General features: G+C 27.5%; 1 protein-coding gene across 3 annotated transcripts in view; it reads right to left on the bottom strand.

Annotated features, from left to right (window-relative positions):
• Positions 1 to 25,523, bottom strand: part of LOC106684681 (uncharacterized) — a 188,480-nt gene extending 162,957 nt beyond the window's left edge. The window contains exons 1-2 of one of the 3 annotated variants that reach the window (XM_067048196.1): positions 25,266 to 25,523; positions 22,982 to 23,134 (exon numbers count right to left, since the gene is read on the bottom strand). The gene's annotated coding sequence lies outside the window, so the exon portion shown is untranslated. Of the gene's footprint in view, positions 1 to 3,091; positions 3,264 to 22,981; positions 23,135 to 25,265 lie in introns of those variants that run through there. The other 2 variants (XM_014426930.3, XM_014426937.3) reach the window with 2 other exon arrangements.
• Positions 25,524 to 25,616: the final 93 nt, after the last annotated feature.

Below are 25,616 nucleotides of genomic sequence, written 5' to 3'. Positions count from 1 at the left end.
ATTGGTTTTCTTGGTACTTCTTTGTCGTTTATTTTCACATCCCATTAACGTTTCGACCAGTTTGCCCAACTTCTAGTTCATAGTTCAACTAAAATAAAAAATACTACACAATCAACATTTTTTTTTGAGTTAAAAGTAATTATAAATTATATTTAGATATAATTTACAAAGCGAGTCGAAATGTACGCTCATAATAAAGAGTCTATTTACTATTTAAGTTATTTTGACCAAACTCGCAGACCATCCTCAATTTATTAATTACACACGGCCAATCTAAGATCTTCCCATAAAATTTATTTTGTTTAAATGACACCGATAATAATACTTACCATAGTTAATTATTATAGCTTTGAAAATATTTTTAAAATAAAAAAAAATTATACGAGGAAACAACATTGTAATTTATAGAAAATAATTTTTTACCCCTCTTTTTCTATTCTATTAATTTTGCAAATTTCATTCATCAAATAATATAGTTAATTTAATTGTTTAAACATTTTCTTTATTGTTTTTGGCTTTTGTTTTTATGATCCTTTTATACTATTTATTTATTAATTTTTTTTTTACATACTTTTTTGTGTTTTATTAATGCTCTTCTTAGTAACTAGTGAATAAAAAAATAAAATTGTATTTCTCCTTCATTTGTAGAATTCTACAGAAGGTTGTCTTTTTATTTATTGTTTTTATAATAAAATTTTGCATCACTTTTTATTGGTACAACTTCGCTTTTATGAGATACAAAACAACTATAAAAATATATTTTAAATTAAAAAATAAAACAAAAAGTGTAAAGTGAATTTCACCTTGTTTCCCAATCTTCTCAGATTGTCTTTTAACCTTTTAAGACCCCAAAATAAAGGTTAATTTAAGTTTATTAAAGAATAATAAACATAAACCCTATTTTTGGTGTGTAGGGGAGGGAGTACCATTACTTTGTCGAACGTACAGACCTCTTTTACAGATACATGACTGACAATCGATAATTTGAATTCTTGCCAAGCAAATGGTTATCACTGCTGTAACAAAAAACTCATACTTTATATAAATATAAACATGTTTATAATGAACAGTTCTCTAGAGATTAAAAGACAACCCGAGAAGATTGAGAAACAAGGTGAAATTCACCATAACACTTTTGTTTTAATAACTTATCGTTTCATTTTTTGATGTAAAAAATATTGTTCTAGTTGTTTATATCTTATATAACCGATTTAGTACCAATAAAAAGGCATGCCAAATTTCATTATTAAAAACAATTCATAAATAAGAAAACAACCTATAAAATCATGAGATATGACTATACCAAATGTTTTTTCTAAATAAAGCTTTTCTAACAAATAAAGAGAAATACAAGAACAATTTTAGTATTTTATTTATCAGTTAATAAGAAGAGGGTTAATAAAACAAAAACAAATTAATTAATAAATAGCGTTAAATGAACATAAAACAGAAACAAATGGATTAACAATAAAATTAATTATAATCCTATTAAAAATATACATAACATAGGATTGTTTAAACTAAGAATGATCATGATGACACTCTTAATCGTAAAATAAAAACCATGAATCATTTGAAGCGGTTTTAATGCTTTTCTCGACTCAAAAGATGATTTGATAACTGAGATTTCTTAATACGTTACAAGATATTATTTTTATGTAATAATAATCATGTCGTTAGTCCATTAAGACATTATTTAACGGATTGATTTAACAGTATAAATACAATTTTTGAAAGATAAAATTTATAGCTCTTAAATATAAACATAAATTGAAGATACCTCTTAATTTAGCCCAACGATCAAAACAAAATGAGAATAACATTTGAAGCCACATCAAATGAATCATAGTTTTTAATAATATTTTAACAAGCAGTTTCGCCACAAAATTACATTTGGTTATTAAGTCATTAGTTATTTTATAGTCCACACCAAAACTATTATAATGGACTTGGCTGGCCACACTTCAAGAATTAATATTAAAACATTTATTACTCTAATTAGTAATTTTAGCACTATTAAAATTAACAATAAACAAAGAAATATAAAACATACTTACTACAATATTTATATAAAAATTTTAAAAAAAGAGAAAGTTAACGGTAAAAAAAAAATGTTTTTCCTGGAACATAAAAGTCTTTTATGTAGAAGAAAACTTAAGAGACACAAAAATACATTAACTTTCAAAACAATGTTATTAACAATTAAAAAGTTTTTATTGAAAAAGTTCTAATATATTTATTTACATTTATTATAATTACTGAACGATTAAAACGTGATTAAGTTAATTTTGTCAAGTCACTATAGTAAGGTAAATCAAAACGATATTAAAAAGACTATGCTACGATAAAAAAAAAAAAAAAAAGTTAGATAGTAAATAATATTAAAAAAAAAAAAAAAAAAATTAAGTGTCATAAATATAATAAATAGACAAGATCTTAGATAAAAGAAAATATCAAGTAATAAATCTTTCCCAACGAAATCTTCGGACTCAGTGCGCATGCTTGAAAAGCAGTCCCTTTTCCACACCCCAAGATGAATGGTTGCACTTCTAATAACCATGGAAACATAAAGGAAAACTCTTATCAGCAAGAATTTTTAATACCTTCAATATCAAGAAACTACTACAAAACAAAATTAATTATAAATAAAAAATATTATTGAAAATTCCATAAACGTGGTTAACAGGAGTGATCATCCTAATTCGTACAGCAAGTATTTTTCTCTGGCGTATTAGAATTTTTACTTTGTTCGGAAAATAGTTCTCTATAAAAATTATACAGTGATTCGATTTTTTTTTTAATTATTGCAAATCACGAATTAAATATAATTTATACATACATTAATATAATAAATAGCATGGATGAATAATTATATAATAATAATATAATTTTCTCAATTATATTAAATAATTAGTGGTGACGTTATGTATGAAAAAATATAATTTCTGTTATCTAAGAATTTGTGCCCTTGTATAAATATTAAGTTTTACTTCTTCTAGGTCCAAAGAATTACTAAAAAATTTAAAACTATATATATAATTTTTTATTCAAATATTAATTATAAACAAATAAAATAATATAGCTTGGTTACCTTCATTGGTAGAAAATTTCCAGAAATAACTATTAAACACCACACTTCAATGGGTAGATTAGAGGTTTATCACAAATCTAATCACAGAAATACACCGAACCTGACAATAATCACTAATAACAACCAAGTCACGAGTGAATATCACAAGCGCACCACAAACATCACAACGCAACGCTTGGGGGGACACTGAGTACTGAAAGAGGATGCTCGTGTCACGGAAACACCCGAGCATGGCCGAAGTTCTAACAATAGCCACTGTCTCGCCGCTATTGTTGTAGATCAGTAAAACTGTTAGAAAAAGGGCACATCCCTTCATAAATAACTCATTATATATACATATATATAATAACATTTTATATATATAATATATAAAAACACACATAAATCTGTACCTATAACCTTTGTATCATAACAGCATAATTTAAACAATTAAGCCCAATGTATCAAAAATAAATAAAAATGAGATGGAAAGGGTATTAAAAAAAATTTTAATGTTTCATCTGCTAGATAAATTAAGTATAATCTGAAGATATAGCTAAAACAACTTATATGTAATTTCATATTGTAACTAATTAATGCCTGAGACAAGTGAATAATGCCATGTCAATCACAATTTTATAAATTCAATAAATTAAAACAAAAAATATTTTTTAAAAGATAAAAAAACTAATATTACAACAATTAAGTAAACTATCGAGCATTTCGTTATACTCACACATCACTATGAAAAACTGAATAAAAGATAGACAAAATCATGACTAACAAAATTTACTAATAGCTCATATCGAGAAATTAAAAAAAAACAAAAAAAAACTTGGAAATAAGTATTTTTTTTTAAATTAGGCTTTATTTTGATTTCAGGTCAGAACATTTAACTGATAAAAATCAAATGAAGATAACTCAGTAACTCGAAATATAGAGCCAGAAAAAGTAAGTAAAAAAAAAAATCGATTTAATAGATAATTCGATGTAGAAAATGTTAATAAACAACACTGTTTTCTGATAATAACAATTGTATTTATAAAAAGTTAATTTTGTAATTTGATACAACGAAATGTTCAGAAAAATATTGAAATAAAAACAGATTTTCAATATATATTAACCAATTTAGAAATTAAACTATGGATTTCTCAATAATTCACATTAAGAAATAAAAAAAAATCCACAATGTAGGAATTGTGAGCTTAATTCTGAATTTAGGTCAGAATATTTTTTCGTTAAAATCAAATGAAGAAAATAGAACCTTAAAAAAATCGATTTATAGACAATTCAATGAACAGCACATTAATAAAACAATTCTTTTTCTGATGAATTGATGGCTTAACATGCAAAAAATTAATAGTTGGAAAAGTCAAAATTAACGAACTTAATTACTAAAAGTAAATAAATATGTGAATGTATCTTCTAGAACTCAAGATTACAGTGCCACACTGATTTGGAATGACTACCGTTTTTTTAATGGTTGTTATCATTCTTTCTCCCTTGTTTTGTTTAAATAATCATAAATGTACAAAACCGAAAATATAACACACAATTAGAAAAAGCAAATTTTTCTCGATCAGAAAAAAGATCATAACAGACTCTAGAATTTTCGATTTATAGAAGTCCAATATTATGAAGGCTTAATAGAGTATAATTAATATTCGTACAAATGCTAATTTTTTTTTTGTTTAACCGTATTACTATTTTAATGTACTATAGAATTGTATTTTTTTAATGGCGAAACTAACATGATAAAGGAACATAAGAAGAAAATAGATTGATAATTACTGTCTTCAGTTTCGCCAGGTCCATAAGGAAAAAAAATCTATGATAATTAACAAAATATAAATAAATAAAAATATCGAAATGGAAGTCAAAATTAATAGTATCCAGGGCAAGAATTTCCATCATCTGTTACTTTAAATATAAATGTCATCCTAAATCAATTTTAATTTCAAGTTCTTTAATAGCTTAATATTATTTATTGTATTATGTGTAACAAACTTGAACAATTACAATAATGTATTTAGCATACAAATATCTATAATCAAGTATAATCATATTTTTCAAAGATCAGAGCAAAATTTCTATTTAATTTTTCAAAGAAAAATTTGACAATTTAAATATACAAAACCTAATAAAACAATAAGAATTATTCAGAAATTCTATATCTTGTATTTTAATCATCCTAGTAATAATCATAATACAAAATTGGATAGTTTACGAACATATAATATTGTTTTGTAGTGCAATCCAGATAATGGCGCTGAACACTAGAACGTAGATGTCAATAGCTTTTGAATAAATTATTGACAAGGAAGACATAGCATTTCACAATAATTATTACTGATACAACGTGGTCTCAATCAAGCAACATTGATTAAATAAAACAATTTTTTAAACTTGGACCGTGGATGAAACTAGAGAACGAAAATAGAAAATTAAAATTAAAAAGTCCTTGATTATTTATAAATAAATGAATAGAATTAACAAATCTTAAAAATAAAAAAAACGTTTTATCGCTACTACAGTTAAATGGGGGAAAACAGTTATAATACACCAACTGTAATGTTTTGAATTATTAGCGGTATAGACAAGTAGTTTTGGATTATAATAATTCTTTATTATGAGTCTTTATAAGTAGAATAAGTTTAAACATCGAGCAATCTTTATCGAAATGGTAAACACGAAGAATATATTTATGATTAACATTTCAATCAACACATTTTGAACTTTTATTCAGTTTTATTTTTCATCTAAAACATACTTCGACGTTTTGAGAATATGAAATATAAATTAATATCTATGTTTCAATAATGAAATTCATAATTAATAACGAAATTCATATTATTATTACACAGGTTTTTACAAATCAGTAAAAAAAAAATGAATGTGAATATCCAACTTGTTTTTTTAATAGTGAGCTAATTCGTTCATATAATTTTGGAAAATAGTCAGTAACTATTAAAAAAAATTGTTAATGACCTTAATTAAATAAAAACTATATACTAAGAGATGTTTGAATGCATAGTATAGGAGTTTACGTTAAAAACCTGTCTCAGATTCTGTGTTATTTGTTGGAAATTGGTCTGTTTTAAAGCAAAATGATACTCAAACAAGTATTAAATTGTTTGCCCATTTATATTGGTTAACCTAGGTCTATTTTAATCAATGTTGAATTAAGAATAGATCTTCGAATCCGATGGTTGTATTTTTTTTTCAAAACCTCATGAAATGACCGAAAAAATAAATTGAAAAATGCAATTCTTTCAAAAACCCACTATACACGCATTTTATAAATTACCCAACAGGGAAGAAATATTTGAATTTGGACCATTTGAGTCATTCATTTCCAAAATCCTCCCATAAGGTAAAGCAAATTTCTTCAGAATACTAGAACTCTTGGGAAAGTTAAAAAAAAAAAAACATTGAGTAACAAAAAAAGTGGTTCGCTTTCTGATAATTTTAATCTGTCATTCGATAGTATTTTTCAATTATATTTATGTTAATATATTACTATATTTCTAGCCACAGATCTCACAAGAAGAAATTGGTGTGCTCAGGTAACTTTTACAAATGCATTTACGTTTTTCATATTTAATTATAGCCTATTTCATAAAATCTATGATAAAGAACACGGAGAGAATAAAAATCATTTATACAATGTTTTTCAGATCGAAGGTTCATTTTTTTATTTTGTCTTAGTTTTTATGAAAAAAAAATACTGGTTATAATTTATATAGCTACATGCATAATTAATAGACGTTTTGTGGCTTTTCTTCCTTCTTCAGTAAGAACAATCTTTCCAGTAGTAACATAGTCGATAAATAAGACTATGTTACTACTGAAAAGATTGTTATTAAAATATACTGTCACAAATTAATGGCTTTATAATGTAAACTAATAACAATGCACACTATTACTATCATATACATGAAATATCCAAGCAGTCTACATTATAAAAATATTATTGTATGACAATGCATTTTACTATGGAGGAAGAGTCCCGAAACGTTAATAAAGGAATATTATGAATGTAATAATGAAATTATAAGAAAGATTTTTTTCACAAAAACTTATATAAAACATACTGATTTAATATAAAAATACATAAATGTTGAGACACCAAAAATAAATCAGCTCTTCAGTAAAAAAGAATAATACGATTTTTCATTATAACCCGATTTTCTGGTTAATATAGGATTAAGATTTTTTCAAGCAATCAGTGCTATGAAAAATATAAATGCGTTTGTAATATTTACCAGAGCGCACCAATTTCTTCTTCTGATATCTGTGGCTAGAATATAATAAAATATTAACATAAATACAATTGAAAAATACGATAGAACCTGTCATTCCATCGTATTTTACAATTTCAATTAAATATTAGAATTATCAGAAAACGACCCACCTTTTATGTTTTTTACTAAACTTTCCCAAGAGTTCTAGTATTTTAAAAAACAATTTCAAGCAACATTTTAAGATGTTTATTCTTATTTTTCCTGAAAAAATATGCTTTACCTTCCGGGAGGATTTTGGAATTAAATGACTCAAATGGTCTAAATTTAACTATTTCTTCCCAATTGGGTAATTTATAAAATCCGTTTATGGTGGGTTTATGAAAGAATTGCATTTTTCAATATAGTTTTTCGGTCAATTTGGGAGGTTTTTGAAAAAAAAAATACCACCATCGGATTCGGATATTGATCCTTAATTCAACATTGATGAAAATCGACCAAGGTTAAGAAATATAAAAGGGCAAACAATTTAATACTTGTTCAAGTACCTTAATACTTTAAAATAGACCAATTTCCAACAAATAACAATATCTGAGAAAGGTTTTTAACGTAAACTCCTGTAATATGCATTCAAACATCTCTTAGTGTATAGTTTTTATTTACTTAAGACCATTAAAATTTTTTTTAAATGGATACTGACTATTTTCCAAAAGTATATTAAAGAATCAGCTCATAAAATAACAAGTTGGATATGCAAATTTTTTTTTTACTGATTTGTAAAAACCTGTATAATAATAATATGAATTTCGTTATTAATTATGAATTATATTATTTTTACATGTTATGTGAAATATTTAAAAATATATATTAAAAAATAAAATAAAATTAGAATTTCTAAAGGTAATACGTTTTGATTTTTCTTTCCAGGAACCTTTCCCTTCCAATTTACCAAATTATGTTTAAAAACCTTCCAACTGATATTTTCGTTTCAAAAGTCATCTAAAAAACTTTTCAAGTTAAAATAATTATTATAAATTAATTAAACTAAATAACATAGGTAAATCCATTCATAAATCCATTCATAAGATACTGATGTTTCCTGCAAAAATAATTCTTCAAAAAATCTCAATTTTTAAATTAAAGTAGTTTCCTTTTCATTATTGCTAGTCAAAACTAAAAATACAAATTAATTCGATAAGGTTCTACCAGTGAAGTGTTCCAATTCTGAATTCTGTTTAAGTGTCATTACCTCAACCAGCTACTATACTGCGTGACAATCGCGAAAAAAAAGTTTTTTTATATCTCACTGAGTTAATAAGTTTCAAGAGTTACTTGTGTTCCATAAATGATTTTAAAACATACTAACGCCAGCCGGAATAGCCCCTCCCTATTCCTAGTAAGCTCACGGCAGACTCATGCCATCATCGAAGACACCGCCTTCAGCGGACCCGGCAGCCTATCTTATAATGCCACACTGGCAATCCAAGATGTAACACACCTGTATATATACACTTATTCCTTTGTATATATTTAATTTATTGTTCTTATTTTCTAGGAGGTCAGAAAAAAAAAAAAAAAAAAAAAAAAAAAAAAATTAAAACATACTGTCGTCGTACATTAATATCGTGCAACGCCAAACAAAACAAATCTAAGACTGTTAGCCGTTTCATTAACGGTAGAAATATAAATTACTTTCCCAGATATGGAATTCAACGTTAATTTTCTTTTACTTATAACGCAATGAATAAATAGCCAATAAGGTGAGGAGCAGAGGAGATTTCAACAGAGGCGCCAATATTCTATTCCGAGAATAAAAAAGAATTCATTAAAGTTATAGATGAATTTAAAACTACAGATGATGCTATTATTAAAAAAAAAAAAGGTAGCGAACAGTTTAAAAAAATTAAAAAAAAAAAGGACAAAATTAATTTTTTTTTCAATATATACATATAAGTAATTAAGGTAATAGATAGTAGTTTGTAATTTAATAATAGTTATGAAATTATCGGCGAAATACTAGAGAATGGCGTTGCTGGAAAATTGGGAAATTTTCTTAAAAGAAAAATAGCAATATTTTAAAAAAATTAAGGCATAACAATTTTGATTCGACATGAAAAACCATTTAGACAAAAACTTGTATAATTTTTTATGTTCTCCGAATCTCTTACTAGGCTGGACTAAATTAGCAGAAGGGCTGGCCCTGATACTCTAATAATCTACCCAGAAACCTAAGGAAAAATATGCTTTTCATACCCAACATAAGGTTTGTATTTTGGGTAATACCTCCTTCTTTTTAAATCATTCCCCTTCAGAATAAAAACAAAATCAGCAAACAGATCTGACTCTACAAATAAATATGTAAAAATATGGACTAGTCTTTAACATGTGACTTACTGAAGAGAACTCCAAAAATAAGTAAGACTCATATCCATACTTGAATCCGATATTTTCAACAGCTTATTTAATTATTAAAATAAATAAATTTTACTATCAAAATTAACAGAAAATTTTAAATAACGATAAAGAATTACTGTGACACTATCACATAAATTGTTACCATGCTCTATCTTCAGAAAAATTGAATGAAAATTAAATAAATTCATAATACAGCTTATACCTCCGTTCCAAAGTTATATTCTTCTAAGTGAATTTATCATTTTGCTTTCTAACAGTTATATTATATTTTTTTTTTTTCATCACAGTTTTCCCATCACCTAATTTTTAAACACTTAAACAATAATTAAACCCGGTACGAAGCTGATAGGTTAATTTAAGTTAACGGGACAGATGGAAGACTTCACAACCTTGAAAAAAAAATTTTGCAGATAGAATAAATTAGTTAGGAGGATGGCATAGATAAGGAAAAATTCCCAGTAACTTATATTTAAATAAGTTTAATGTTCCTGTGTAACAAATTATAAAACTATAACCGCATTGTTATAGTTCTGGATATGAAAGTTAGATGTAGATTTTTTCTAGTGTATTTCAGATTGCAAAGAAACTTTTTAAAGATATGCAACTTTAGAAGTGTAGAACTTATTTTGATCTTCTTAATATACGATAGTTATTACTGTATGTACAATTTATTAACTTTATATGAATAAAAAGAACATTAAAAATGTATTATTATTAATGTAAATTAAAAAAAAAAAAAAATGGTTTTGAAAATGAGCAACTTTAGAAGAAGTGTAGAAGTTATAAGGCTTTTTGACAGAAATAATTAATACTTATACTATAATTACTGCTGTATCAATATCACCATGGCATGTATATTAATATAAAAATATTATTTTGGTATGGATCTATGTGATGTTTTATAATTTTTTATTTTCCTGAACGTTTTTCATCACCTAATTTTTAACATTAATTTCTTACATGGGCTTATTAGGCAGAAATAAATATCCCTATTAAATATATATCTTGAGCCATACGACGAAATTGTTTTAAAAATTGGCGAAATAAGATTGTATAGATATAGATTCGGAACAACTAGTGTGATATAGTAGAATTTGCTTGTACAAGAGCCGTGAAGACAGTGGCATACTCCGAAACGTCGGTGTTTTATATAAAAAAGAGTTAATAAATAAATCTTATGGAAAGCAGGTATCACTAAGATTTATAATATAAGAAATAAATGCCGTATAAATATTAATACAGATTGAAAAATAAGGTAGATTAAAAGTATATAATTAATAATCATTATTGATATTTTTTATTAATTATTTATTAATAAATTCATTGATTATTGTTTTTTCAATTTAATTCATTATTAAATCCACGGTGTTAAATTGTATTTCAAAAACCTAGTTCCGAAAATATGTATATAATGCTTAGCGAATGGAGGAGAATTCGTTGGCGACTATAATCGCTGCCTATTATAATTATATATTAGGTATCATAATTACATATATATATAATATTATATTATATAATTAGAAGTACAAAGGGGGGAAGAGAAGATGAAGGGAGCGAGGCATGGACAACTGGGTCGGGTACAGCCTTCACCGCCACTAAGTGACGTCACGGCTGAGTCAAGGACCAGTCAATGGCTGCCAGCTCATTCACTCCAACCGTTCAGCTTTCATCTTGAGTCGATCGAGGAGGTTTACATAAATAATATATAAACAGTAAATACATATATCACATCGATACAGGAGGCAGGGGAGTTCGATCATCAATCGATTACCTTCAAAGTTGAAAAATCACCAACATTTGTAAATGATTTACTGCTGTTAAAAAAAATCAAAACGTAATTATTCCAAATAATTAACTATCATAAAAAATTAATATCATCAAAATAAAAACTAATCCTAATATTAAAGGTCTCAAAATAGCACTATCGCTCATGAACAATACATGTCAGCAAATGGGGAAAACCAACGTTTTATTCTTATCATGCGGCCATATTTAAGGAAACTCTGGAAATAAAAGGTACTCTACATGATTTCCCACACAGCTTATAATATTCATTGCAAAACATAATAGACTACCTCTTTTCATAAAGTTATCTTAAATAGGTATAATATTAGAATAAAAATAAATTTAAATAATAAATATGAAATTATTAATAATTATTTATACTAAGGAAACCAAATATGTCTTAAGAAACACAATTTTTTTAAACTAAATAAGAAATTTCAAATTAAATTATTACATCAATTATATGAAGAGTTTCTCTTATTATAATTAAAATTTTTAGAAACAAAATTCATTCTGAATTGGCTTTAATACAAAATAGAAGCTAAGAGAATAATAAACAATCGCGAAATTTTAAATTAAAAAAAACTTTTATAATTTTATCCATTTTAAATGTTTTATTAATTTATTTCATAAATCGATATGTTTCATATTTATTTATATATTAATCAAACTTATTCATACATTTTCCTATATAATGATAAATACATAATAAATCAAGTTTAAAGTATATTAACAAAATTAGGATTTAAAAAAAAAATATTATTACCTATTCCAGAGCAAATATTATTGAAACTTATTACAACTATTAACAAATGAAAATAAACATTTTTAAAAATCTTTTAAGTTCCTTTGGTTTGATACGGAAAAAACAAAACATAAATAATAATAATAATAATGATAGAATAAATAAATAGTGCTGTACCTTAAGTAAGGGATACTTGCTTTTGGGTGCCTTCATGGAGTGCCATGTCTTACAAAAAGGATACAACCCTCTACCTGCATGCTCATACCATCTATGAACGAACTACGAAAACACTGAACAATGAAGATGGCAACATACCACAAAAATGTGTGAAAGTATTAGTATTAAAAATGTTTAAGGGACAATCTTCGCATAAATCAGAAGTAATATTTTGTTAGTTGAAATAATTGGAACATTATATATATACTAAATACTCAAATTATAATATTAATTATGTTATATTTGTGAATATTTTAATGGCGTTTAACTTAAATCAGCTTTTCTCTGTTCAGTTATTTTATTACGAGGAGACCCCTCGCCTTCAAATATTTCTAGTAGAATTTACATGAAACGGCCACATGAAAAAAACATCAGATAAGTACTTCACCGTATAACTACAAGTACCAATGGTGGTAATTTAATGTTTTTTCTGTTTTAGAGTCGGAAAAAAAAAGTTATTTTGTTTCAGGCTTGGTTTCTTTCGGCAAAATGTAGTCCAATTAATTGACAGTATAAATTTGATGAGTGGGTATGGGATTAATATGTACAATTAAATTTATTAACACATTCTACTTACTTTTACAATTATCATCGTAAAGAATCAATCGTAATTTATCGCTGATAAAGTCAACGGATTAGAGTTTGAAGGCAAATAATAGTACGTAATAAATTCGATAAAACACGCTGACAAACAATATTATGCAACAAGAGACATATAGAGCCACCAAAGGAAACTCTTAAATAGTTGAAGAATTCTCTCACATAATTCAATATATCCACTTCTAAAATGCTGTTATTACAAAAAAAAAAAAAATATTATGGGAGCATCACAAGAAGATAAGTGAAATTGAACTTTTGAAATAAACTAAATACGTTATTCATGTAGCATTGTAAATTAATTGTAAAAGAAAGAATTTAAATTTTTAGAACTGGATATATTAACTTTTAATAGAAAATTTCTCAATTATTACCTTAACACAACGATTAAGAATACCAGCGAATTACTAATTTTAAAATTTAAGGATTCTAAATTCCAAAGCTATAATTTAAATATTTTTAAAAATCTGTTTAAGAAAATTAAACTATTTCAACAATGGGGTTACTTCTATCCTCCTGAGAAAATCTTATTAAAAGAAAATTACTCCATGAACTTCACAAAAATAATTAATAAAAAAATATTATTAGCATGTTACAAATTTCAAAACAATAGGGGTCTGAGGTTTTATATAATTTTCGTTACAAAGAACTTCAAATATATTACAGAATCTCTTAGCCTATAAAATTTTAAACTACAATCAAGCATTCTTTAATACTACTTAGGTTTTATCCTCATCGAAATAGTCTTAAATGCCGAATTAAAAAAATAATAAATTCTCTGAAAGTAGCTTTATTTTTTTAATATTTTAAATAATTAATCATCTCTTAATGTTATCGATTATATAAGGTGAATAAACTATCGAAGAATTTGACGATTGAAATATAAGGATTCTAAATTCCAAAGTTAGAATTTGAATATTTTGTAATTTTATTCATTAACATATATCAGTAAGTATTTAAGGGGAAAATTATACTATTTCATCCGTGGCTCTAGAGTTCTCTAAACTCCAGAGAAAATGTCATTTTCTAATCATATAAATTATAATAATGGGATAATATGAATTATCCTAAGAACTTCACAAAAAAAAAAAATTAATAATATATAAAAATATAAAATATTATTAGCATATAATAAATAACAGAACAATAGGTCTCAAGTATTATAGAATTTTTGGTACAGAGAATTTATGAGGACGTTTAATATTTTATAGAACTTCTTCTATAAAATTATTAAATACAATAGTGATCTTAACCTCATTGAAATAGTCTTAAATGCCGGATTTAAAAAAAAAAAATCTTTCTTTAAAGTAGCTTTAATATTGTTTATTTCAAAATAATTAACCATCTCTCATTGTTAACGATAATGCATAAAGTATGAAAACCTTTATGATTAACAACAGGATAAAATAAAGGTTTTCGTATAACCATGATTACTATGCTGATAGTCATAATTTTATTTACTGTTTTTTAGTTACTGTCATACCAAGAAAGGTAACACGAAAGCAAATTAATAGCAGTATTATTACCAGATTAATAAACGTAATAAGTAGTACCCATTACAGCATGAATAATAAAAAAGTCGTCAAATCAGAAATGAGTAGAGATTTTCACCCAAAATAGGGTTAAGCCAAACTTTTGTGATGCACACAACTCAAATTTCTAAATTGCTACGATATTTTATTCCAAGATACTTATGCACAGATATTTTATTAACCTGATGACCTTTTGTTTTGCTTATTATATTTCTCTACCGCTTAGATATAACACTGTTCAGCCAGCAAAGTATTAAATTTCCCACTAATTTTTACTGGATTGGTCGTTCGTAGTCGAACGAGTTAAAGTATCAACTTTTACTGGCTCGTAACTGCAACAGCACCCTTTCGAATCCGGCCTGGGGAGTCGACTTTGATTTTTGTGGTGGTCCCACGAAAATAAAATCTTAGCCTTCCAATCACGGTTAGAATAGGGTGGTAACTTATAAATAACCTCCCTCCCCGTTCGTCAGATATGACGGAGGAAAGGGTCATAAAAGTAAAATAAAAAAATTGTTTGGAGTGTTTTCTTAACATTATTGGAACAATGAACTCTCTAAATACTATTTGTAAACAATTTTCAATATTATAACATATATAACAGCTTTAATACAATTTTAGCAGTTTGAAGTAGATTACCAAATTTTACAACTTTTCAGATTTTTTGAATAATTGGGTAGAATGCTAATCTACCTATTTCCCCAGACCTCAACTTCAACGTTCAGAAAACTCGTGTGTCGAAGATTGTGAAACTGAAGGATGAGACCCGTGTATAGCCAACAATGATGAAATGCTCAAATTTAATTTTTAACAGTCATCCTGAAAAATGTTTCTCTTTATTTTGGTTAAAATAAAAGGAACTGGAGGGAAAAAAAACATTGTTTCTAATAATTTTACTATTTTACTAATCCATACTCTTTTATTTTATTTTTTAAAAAGAAATTCAAACAAAAAAATAAGTATATTATTAGTATGTTTTGACACATTTTAGATAAATTTAAAATTACACAATTCGCTTGATTTACATTAATTTCATTCGATATTTCTTATTTCTATTTATTTATAATTAAACAAAAAAATCTCTAAAATATAAGTTGGGACTCTCTTATAGTTTCTGTCTGCTAGGCAACTTCCTAGACAATTTTTTCTAATATTATTGATCTTAAGAACCTTTAATTTTATTTTGAAAATAGATGATTGGAATGTAAGTGAATAAGACATAGATAGTATCAACTAGTTACAACATATATAAATATTAGAAATGATTTTTTAATTGTTTATAATGAATGAATGCAAAATAATTCTATTCTGGAACAAAGGTCCCCTAAGAATAAATAAATAGTTCAATTATTAGGATTAATTGTCTGGCAAACATTTAGAAAGTTTCAGTATGCAGGTTAAAATTACATTAACACATTAGGTTGAATTAGGATTTCTAATGGTAATCAATGTATGGCTATAAACATGTTCACATTGATGCGGAGGTTTGATTATGTAGTAAGTGAAGGAATAGGTGTTGTTTAAAGGAATGAATGGATGAGGATTGGTGAATAGAGAAGAGAATTCCAGAAGGAGGTTGCAGGTATGACGAAGGATTTGATGAAGAAGGCTGTTCTAAGACATGACATATATAAATCAACTAGTTGAGATATGATGCTTAATGAATAGATGGATGAATGTAGAGTGAAAAGATCAAGGATATAGCTAGGTTTTTTATTTTAATGACTTGGACAAGAAAAACGCCAAGGAGAGGGAGGTTGGATAGTGCCACTTCCAAACGGGAGATATAGGAGTGCAAAGGAAACCAAAAAGATAAATCTTAAGAAGAATTCATGAGTCTTTTTCAGTCTCAAGCAGATAGCACTCCGTAGACGAAGGAACCGAAATCGAAGTGGAGGGAAACGAAAGAGAATGCTAGGTGCTGACAGGTATTCTGAAGGATAGAATCACGGAATTGTTGAGTATTGGATTTGCGTGTGATTCTTTTCTTTTGATTTTATTATTCTTTGAACAAAAAACACCATTCAGTTCCAAGTTTCCTCTCCCTTGCAGTTTAACTCAGAGCAATGTTTGTAGTTCAGTATCAATCTGTGAATTAAAAGGAATGTACACGATTTTAAAGCATGATTCACACGGTCTAGATTTTATCTTTTCATTTTACTAATTACTAAACGAGTCGGGAGCTAAATGGGTCTCAGTTGACAATATAACTGATATTGAAGTCCAGTATATTTCCAATATCATGTCAGATAGTGCTTCCAACTGAATTAAGGCAGAAATGGCCCTAAAAGTATTTTATCCTAAAACTATTCAAGTCACATTTTTTTTATGAATTCCACCATGGAGGTCTGTTGATTTCATCTTTTAAAAATCCTAAGCTGAGAGAAAAATTTCGAGGAGCATTACCCTGAAAAGTTCCTACCTTCTCAGCCAGTTGACTCCAAAAGAGGGACGTTCCTTGAAGGCCGCTGAATACTACTACTCCAAGAACTTAGACAAACTAAAGGTCCTAGTTTCAAAGTTCTTCTGGGTGAGCTATAGTTTCTCAACCTCTGAAATTATTAGGAAATTTGAATTCCAAAAATAACATAGGTCCTATTCTATCAATTAGGCTTCCGTGGTACTCAGTGTGCCTCAGCTTGAATTGGTGGTCACGCCTCTGTTAGAACACAGAAATTGTTAATGAAGCAATTCGCAAAATGGAAGACATCTTAGGAAAATTAAGGAACGAAATCTAGAAGGAAAAGCAATGTGTCAAAGATTAAAAACTAATCTTGTTTCTAAAGACGTGTTGCAGATTGCTGAAATCATTAGTGGAAAGGAGATAGCAGGGAAAATTTTAACTGAGTGGAACCTTTATAACAGTTCTTACTTTGGACCTATACGAAATATTTCATTTTCGGTGGAAACTTTAAAAATGGACGAGTTTCCAACCATTTTCTCTAACAATGAGCAGATAGGTTTTTAAAATGTATACATGAAGTTAAATATTTTTATTGAATTTACTTATTTGTTGGAGTTATAATTACTTGAAAATCCTAGCCCTGTAGATCATATATCGATCCTTAAGATATCAAGGATATTTGAACTTACCACGAGATATGGTACCACCCATTTCTCGTGGACCCATGTCCCTGTACAAGGAATAGGGTTAGAGTGAATCCAAAAATTCGATGCCGTGTCAACAATCGTCACTTTCGGTTTACGAGTTCATTTTACTGCTCAATCCACCAACCACCATCAAAATTTCAAGTACCTTAGGCACTATTCTCCCACCTACATCTCGGCCTTTCCTTCCAATTTTCACCCAGCAGTAGAGCACTTATTGTTTTTAGGAAATAGTTGAATATCAAGCCCAAGCCTAACAATTTTACAAGTACATTTTAATCTACGTGAAGCCATTGACTCAAGTATACACATAATCTACGTAATTACGCGGTTTGTAGCTTTGTAATGTCTCCTCTGGACTCATCCTTTCTGGAGGCAATTATTTCAAACAATATTTTATTTTCGAAGACCATAAGACGTTGTTTTTTCTTCTTTGGCGTAAAGGAGTACATTTAGTACCCGTAAAAATAATTAAAAAGCATTATATTTCAAAAAGTTACACTATTTCAAGAATTTCTGTAAAGCAAGGGCGAACCAAGCAATTTATACCCGTCTTTATTTCTTCATAAATTTATTTTAGTTGTAGTAGAACACAAATATTTAAATTTCTCAATATATTCAATCTTACATCAATAAGAACGACATTATTTCTACTGTGAACCATGAATTTTGTTTTAAATTTGAGTTTAGCTTTACAGGAGAATTTTAAAATATTGTTTATATATGTATTTAAAATGAATGTAGAATCAAATTAATAAATATTCAATTTAAATATGCATATTTTTGATTTTATAAGTTCATTTTTTTATTATTCTTATATATTTGTTCTAAAAGCATTTAATCGACTCTTAACTGTTTGGCCAAAATAATGCACAATGCGTAACATAGTATACTGATACAATGAATCATTGCTAACTTTGTGATAGAAATTTTAGTAAATAATCGGACTTAAAAGTTTTAACACTTTCAAATTTAAAGTATTTAATAATAAAAAGCAATAATAGTTAAATAAACCTTACAACAATCAACTCTTAGATCAAAAAACATTTCTTAGAATGATATAGACGTGCGTCTCTGGCTTCCTTTAATCTGTGACGTATCTGTCAATTGGCAGAAAGTGCATCATTGGCCTTCGAAAGTTAATATAATGTGCTTGTGCGCAACTAACGGATCAAGAATTTATAAAATATTTTGTACTCAACAAATGAGGACATAAATACGCACAAAGAAATAAAATTAAAATAATTACGTATAAACTAAAAATATATGTAGGTTTATGATCTAATTGAGAAAAAACAGATCAAGTAAAAAAGAAAAATTATAACTAAAGTATTCCATTGCTTTCTGCGCAATCAAGAAGAAACGAAGAGATACATTTTCTGAAAGATATAAAATAATCATAAAAAGTCAAATAATATTAACCTTATATAAAACCATATAATAATAAAAATTCTTATTTGTACAATTATTATTTGAGTATTAACAATGGTTTATCCTCTCTATCCCCTACTCTTTATCTTTATCAATGACCTTCCACTTGCCACCCAGCATTCCCAGTATCATCTACACGACTTAGGAATCTACCTTTCCTTCTATCATCATGACGACTCAAATGCCATTCTAAAACTACAAGAAGACATCAATAGTATAAGCACTTAGGCCAAAGACATATAATAAACTTACGTTGAATGCCGAAAAGAGTAAAGCTATCGTAATTGGATCTCCCTCTCTCCTTAAATCTATCCCATGACTCCCCAACCTTTTCCTAAACAATACTCCTATCTCTTACCTCATTCCATATGTCAGTCAAAAATCTTGGTGTCAATTTTGATCAAACTTCATCCTGGAAAGCACACATTGACCAAATTTCCCATCGAACCATAGCTACCTTAAAGCAATTCAATAGCATCAGTTATTTCCTTCCACTTAAAACCCCTCAACTCTAAGTTTCCTCTCTTGCTGTTTTTTGGCCAGTATATGTTACAATAAAATTAAAATTACATTTGTAATTGTTCTGAAGATATCTAGTTCTAGAAGAATAAAATATTTTTCATTTCATTTCATATACCATTACATCATTGTGTTATATTGTCTAAATCAGTGGTTTCCAACCCCTATAAGTCAGTGGCCTGTTAAGCCAGGGCACTGGGTGAAAAACACTGCTCAAAATCATTCATATTACATAATAACAATTAAAAATGGTTAATCGAATGAATGTTTTCAAATTAAAACAAATGAATTTTTCTGTAAGTACAATACTTATGGACGAATTTAACTACAAGTTTGAAAAAACTAATAACTCTTAACAAAGAATTATTACAATTGTCTCAAGAACTCTTATTAATAAGAACGTAAACAAACTTAATCAGAAATTCAACTATTTCTTTAATATTGTATTGGGTGATTTAAAGAAAAAATCGTAGAAATACAATGGCAAATATTTTGTAACTATAAAATTCCGTAGGTGGTGAAGCTATAGCATTATCAGTAAATATTAGGAAAAATAGAAGGTAAGTATTATTAGTCATCCATGCAAAGGCCAACTGTAGCAAAACGGGACCAATGACGTGTGTTTAATCGTGACCCCATAAGATAATCATATGAATAAAATAATCAAAAATTTCTTTTGTGCAAAATCAATCTAAAATGTAGAAGACACAGCCAGGAAATAGCTACAACTTATTTGATGGGAGAGAGCAAAATTTAAAACTTTTTTAACAATTGTGACTGGATTTCTCTAAATATTGAAGGCTTGGGTGATATCCCCTGTAAGAAGCCCTTATCTTAAACATTTGTGGAGTACTGACTTCTTTATATAAATATCATTTATAAAAAATTCTAACATACAGGCATCATGCTAAAAATTTTGAGTAATGTTTGACCCCTATTGTCCAACTTTGAATTAAGTTTTCAAATTTCCCAACATTTCAGAGTTCTACCTCACTCTCCCACAACAAAAGGTCTCTGGACATACGACAGAAAATGAGGGAGCTGCTTCAGAAATAAGAATAGCGAAAAACTTACACGTTACGAAATTGGGATATTTTATCACTAAAAACATTTTTAAATGAAACGCCCCAAAACATACCTTCCTCTTTCAAGACAATATCTCAGTGGTAACTAACTCCAGGAACCCGGCTGTGGCAGATAATGATTTTCTGTTTCATGGTAGTCATGAGTCAGCCCTGTGGGTTCAGGAGCTTTCGGGGTCTACCCAGGCTCATAAGCCTTAATTAGGTAAAAATCTTGTGGTCGAACGTAATTAAGACCAAATGATCTCCTTGCACAACAGTACTTCCTTACAAAGTACTGCGCCCCTGATCTTTCATGAATTGCAGCGGTAAAGATTTAAATTGTTTTTTTTTTTTAATTTCAAGATAATATAAAATTTCAAAAAGATTCTTCAAAGCGATTTTGGAAGATCTAAAGACATCCTTTTTTTACGGAAAGTTTTCATCAATCCTAAGGAAGGATAAAACTCAACAGTTTTTAAATCAAGTATTTGATAACATAAAATTTTCAATATCAAATGAAATGTGTAATTATTGCCGATAAAAATATTTAAGCTATTACAGAGGAAAGTTAAAGGAAAAAGCATATTTCAATATACCATAGTAAATATTGAGAACATTTAGTAGTGCTCACTTTAAGATTAAAAAAAAATTATATAAAAATAATATTAAGATTATAATCCACTATAGAAAACTTTAGAACTATGACGTTTTCTGGTATTTCCATTGATTTAAATTATATATATTTTAGGCCTACGCTCATAGAACGTGGAAAAAAAATGCCTGTATGTCATGAGAATAAAAATCAGCCATTAGTGTTATTTAGTCACTAAAAATCCCTCTTTAAAAGGTCAAAGAAAACTTTGTCTAGTTGCCTATGTTGCACCTTAGGAATTACCGAACTTAGATAGTTTTTAGTCACACCTTTCTATTCTAGAAAAAACGTGACTTACTCGGAACAACAAAATTAAAATTCACTCATTTCCTATTCGGAATTGGACCAAAGCTCTAATAGTTTTTTTATATTTCATTTCCCATGGTATTCACCGAATATGTGTTTCCGCGGAATTATGTAGATTCACCATGACTCTTTACATTGAGCAAACATTTCCTAAAGGTACCTAACCTAATGTGTGAATCATACCTACCAGAGGGCACAAACGAAAAAACGCAACTTGAGAGACCGGGGAAAACAGAAATGCATACCAACATAGGGCTTGAATATACGAAATCCAAACCTGCAAAGTATAGGATTTATGTTAGGGTGATGTGTGACAAGTTAAATCACACTCTAAAAGACTACACTTGTCTTGCAAGAGACAAATCAGCAAATGCCAAATAAATTAGTTCATGAACTTGATCGATATAGCACCAGTAAATGCATTAGTTCTGTAGGAAAATATTCACCCTGTGTTGAAATGAGGATACTTAAGAAAATGGCGTTCGTTTCTGCTGACTCTACGTAAAATATTAGTTGAACTGGCCATAATCAGAAGATTAAATGATCCATCAATCTAATTTTTAAATACTCAGTCTAAAAATAGACTAGAAATGATGAAGAATGACTTGGAAAACATTATGGTTAAGAACTCAGCTGACCAGAAGGTTGGCGTGGAAGAAGCAGAAGACTCAGAACCAAGAAGGTGCAACCACATAACAAGAATCATAAATTAGGTTTTTTTTTTCTAAATATATTTTATGGGTTTGTTTCGGACCATAGTATAATGTAGACTAAATTTATAGCAACAGATTCTGCATTTTTCTGAGATAATTTTTTTTTTATGTGGTATTTAGAATTACAGAAAAGAAATACGGTGTTTTCTATAAATTTAAGAGATAAATATAAAAAATTAAAGGTGATTCTCGGTGGGGTAGTAACGGTCTGAACCTGACGTCACTCGGGTGCCGAACGGCTTCGGGAATCTCCGTCCAGAGTTTAGGAATGAATCGGCCTTGATAACTCATTGGGTGAACAAATCTTGATATCCAAAGAAACTAATCTATTTGATATAATGTGCGCACTATGTCTACAGTATTAACAGAAACAAAAATCCTTACAACACGAGGAAATTCAGTTAGTTAATAGTTGTGTGTGAATACCAAAACGAGCAGAAATTAATCCAAAATTTTAACATATACTTAATTATAATCAATCAAGAATAGATGTAAAATATTGCATAAAAGTATAAATATAACTTAAAATAGGGAAAAAATAAATAATTGAAGAAAAGATATAGATAGGCATGGAGTTGGGAACATACAAGGGTTCTGATAGACACAACAGTTAAGGCTGGGTGTATTGCGGGTTCCGTAACTTGAAATGAAGGGGTCTCTGCCATCAAGATCAGGACCTCTTTCTAATTGAAATGTTTGTTTTGTCTTCAGGACACTTAACTTCAGGCGAAATTTTTAGCCTAAAAAAGTTTATATTTCAGTCATTAATAAGTTTCTCAAGGCTGATAAGTGTTAACTTTGGTATAAAATAATAAAAACTCATAATGTAAACAACCTAACCTTAGCATAGTTCTATAATATTTATATGCCAATTGTTAAGGAATACAATGAATCAATAAATGTTTATGCCACAAAAAACGTCTAAATAATTAATTATGCCAAACTAGGATATCAAATAGGAATGAATATAAGCTAACAATATATAATATCATTTCTTTAAATCCAATTTATTAGAAAATAAGATATGTATGTGAGATTAAAATATAACTCCCATTTAAATTAAAGGACTTGAAGATATTTTAGGCCAGCCTAATATGGTATAAAGAACTGACTAAGAGTAATAGAATAACATGGGGAAATTGTGGTTGATCATGATGATTTAAAAAAATAAAATAAAAATACTCTTATAATATTTTTGATCCAATCATCTTTCCCCCTTTAGGGGGCAGTTACAGTCAATATTATTGGGTAAATATTGAATTTCGTCAACACATTGATCATCCGAGGATTATATTGTAATAATAATATTGACTGAGTAAGATGGGGTTTAGTCTGGTTTTTGAATGATCCATCATAATATTATAACAACCTAATGCTATATCATTTCGATATAAATGATGTAGCAATTTTAAAAATAAATTAATAAATAATACAGATTAAAAAAAAAAATTGTAGTCAACACTGCATCAGGTAGTTAACATTAAAAATAATTAATAAATGAAATTTGACAGCACACGATATTGCAATTTACAGATAAAGTATCTCAAGTTTTAATTAAGGTATAAACTAAATTAAAAATTTATACTTAGGGAAAATGTAAAACAAATTAGTAAAATGCTTACATGAATTTAATTCTATCTGGGACAGCACATATAAAATATAGTAGTAAATTAGAATATAATATAATTGAAAAAAGAAAGTAAAAAAAAGAAACTGTAAATGTATGTTACAGTTTCATTTTGTTTCTTTTTAAAATATAGAATAATTAAAAAAAGCAAATGAATATATTATATTGATATGCATAAAATTATACAATTAAAATTTAACAAATCAAAATTAATAAGAACAAAATGATTTTGAATAACAATGTATTCAATGATACGACGATTAAATCTAAAAACAACCCCTGATTAGAAGGTTTTGATAATAAGAGCTATAATTTGTTTACGTCTAAGTTGCGAGTATACTTTTTGAGAGATGATAACAAATAATAATGTAATATAAATCATTTAAATGTGTATGAATATTCATCTTTGATAAATGTGACTAAAATTAAATTGTCTTAAAAATAATACAAATTACTTTGAAGCCATCCATAAATATTTAGAATAAAATATTAAATTAAATATATTTAAATACATAAACTATATGTTTTTTTTTCTTTTTCAAACGATAAATTTTATATTTTTTTATTAGTTCATGAGTACAAGGTATTGAATGACAAGCCACAAGTATAAATATTTAAAAAAGAAACTCACTTCAGTTATAAACACAAACAAGAAATAAATTCTTGGATAAATAATTTAATTTTAAAATCATCAACAGAACATTACTATTGTAGTGTTAGCTGACAGGTTAGGAATTAATGAAATGTTTACAGAAGGGTAATCTTAAATATAATTTTTATAAATAAACTTTGAAAAATTAGGATTAACATAATTAATAGACATAAAAATACATCTAACAAACAGATCACATTTGTTTATAATATTTTGTAAACTTTAAAAACAAAATAACACTATGGCCAAACATGAATGGATCTATTTATAAGAATGTAACCACCTAAATGATTCACATAACTAAAAAAAAAATTAATTAATATCAACTAGTTTTAATTATTTACTATCTAAATAACAATACTTGGGGTGGCAAAATTTGAAAAATATCAACCGTTTATCGTACTCAAAACTAATATTGTCACGGGATACATACTATCTCTAATTTAAAAACATAATTGTCATGAAATACGTAAACAAACCAATGAATAGATTCAAAATTTTAAGTGACCAGGGTGTGTGCGTGTGAGTAAGATCAAAAGAGTGGATATCCACGCATTTTGAATTCATTATTAAATACAATAAATATACATACCCAAAATTGACCGGTGATTTCCCGTCCAGGAATAAACCTTTAATGTTTTTGGATATAAGGATACTTAAATTTTAAATTTTAAACTGTCAGAAAAGGGAATAAAATAAAATGTCATTCAGGGGCACAAAATGAAGGCAACAGTAAGGGACTCCCTTTCGTGTTTATCTCACAACTTCAAGTTGCCAACCTAAACTATTCAAAAACATTTTTTTTTTAAATAGTCATAAACAGTTAGCAAAAGTATATTATAAACAGAATTGTATTGGTTTGCTTAGGAATATAGAGAAGACAAAAGTTTACTGCTGCTTACGTGGAGAAATTTTATTGACTAAAAAACAGCTAGTTGCAGTT

This window comes from Halyomorpha halys, unplaced genomic scaffold (assembly GCF_000696795.3).
Source record: "Halyomorpha halys isolate HHAL.00 unplaced genomic scaffold, Hhal_1.1 Scaffold30.1, whole genome shotgun sequence".
Classification (NCBI taxonomy): domain Eukaryota; kingdom Metazoa; phylum Arthropoda; class Insecta; order Hemiptera; family Pentatomidae; genus Halyomorpha; species Halyomorpha halys.
Note: the sequence above shows the minus strand (reverse complement) of the source record. Positions and strands in the feature narration are given on the sequence as shown.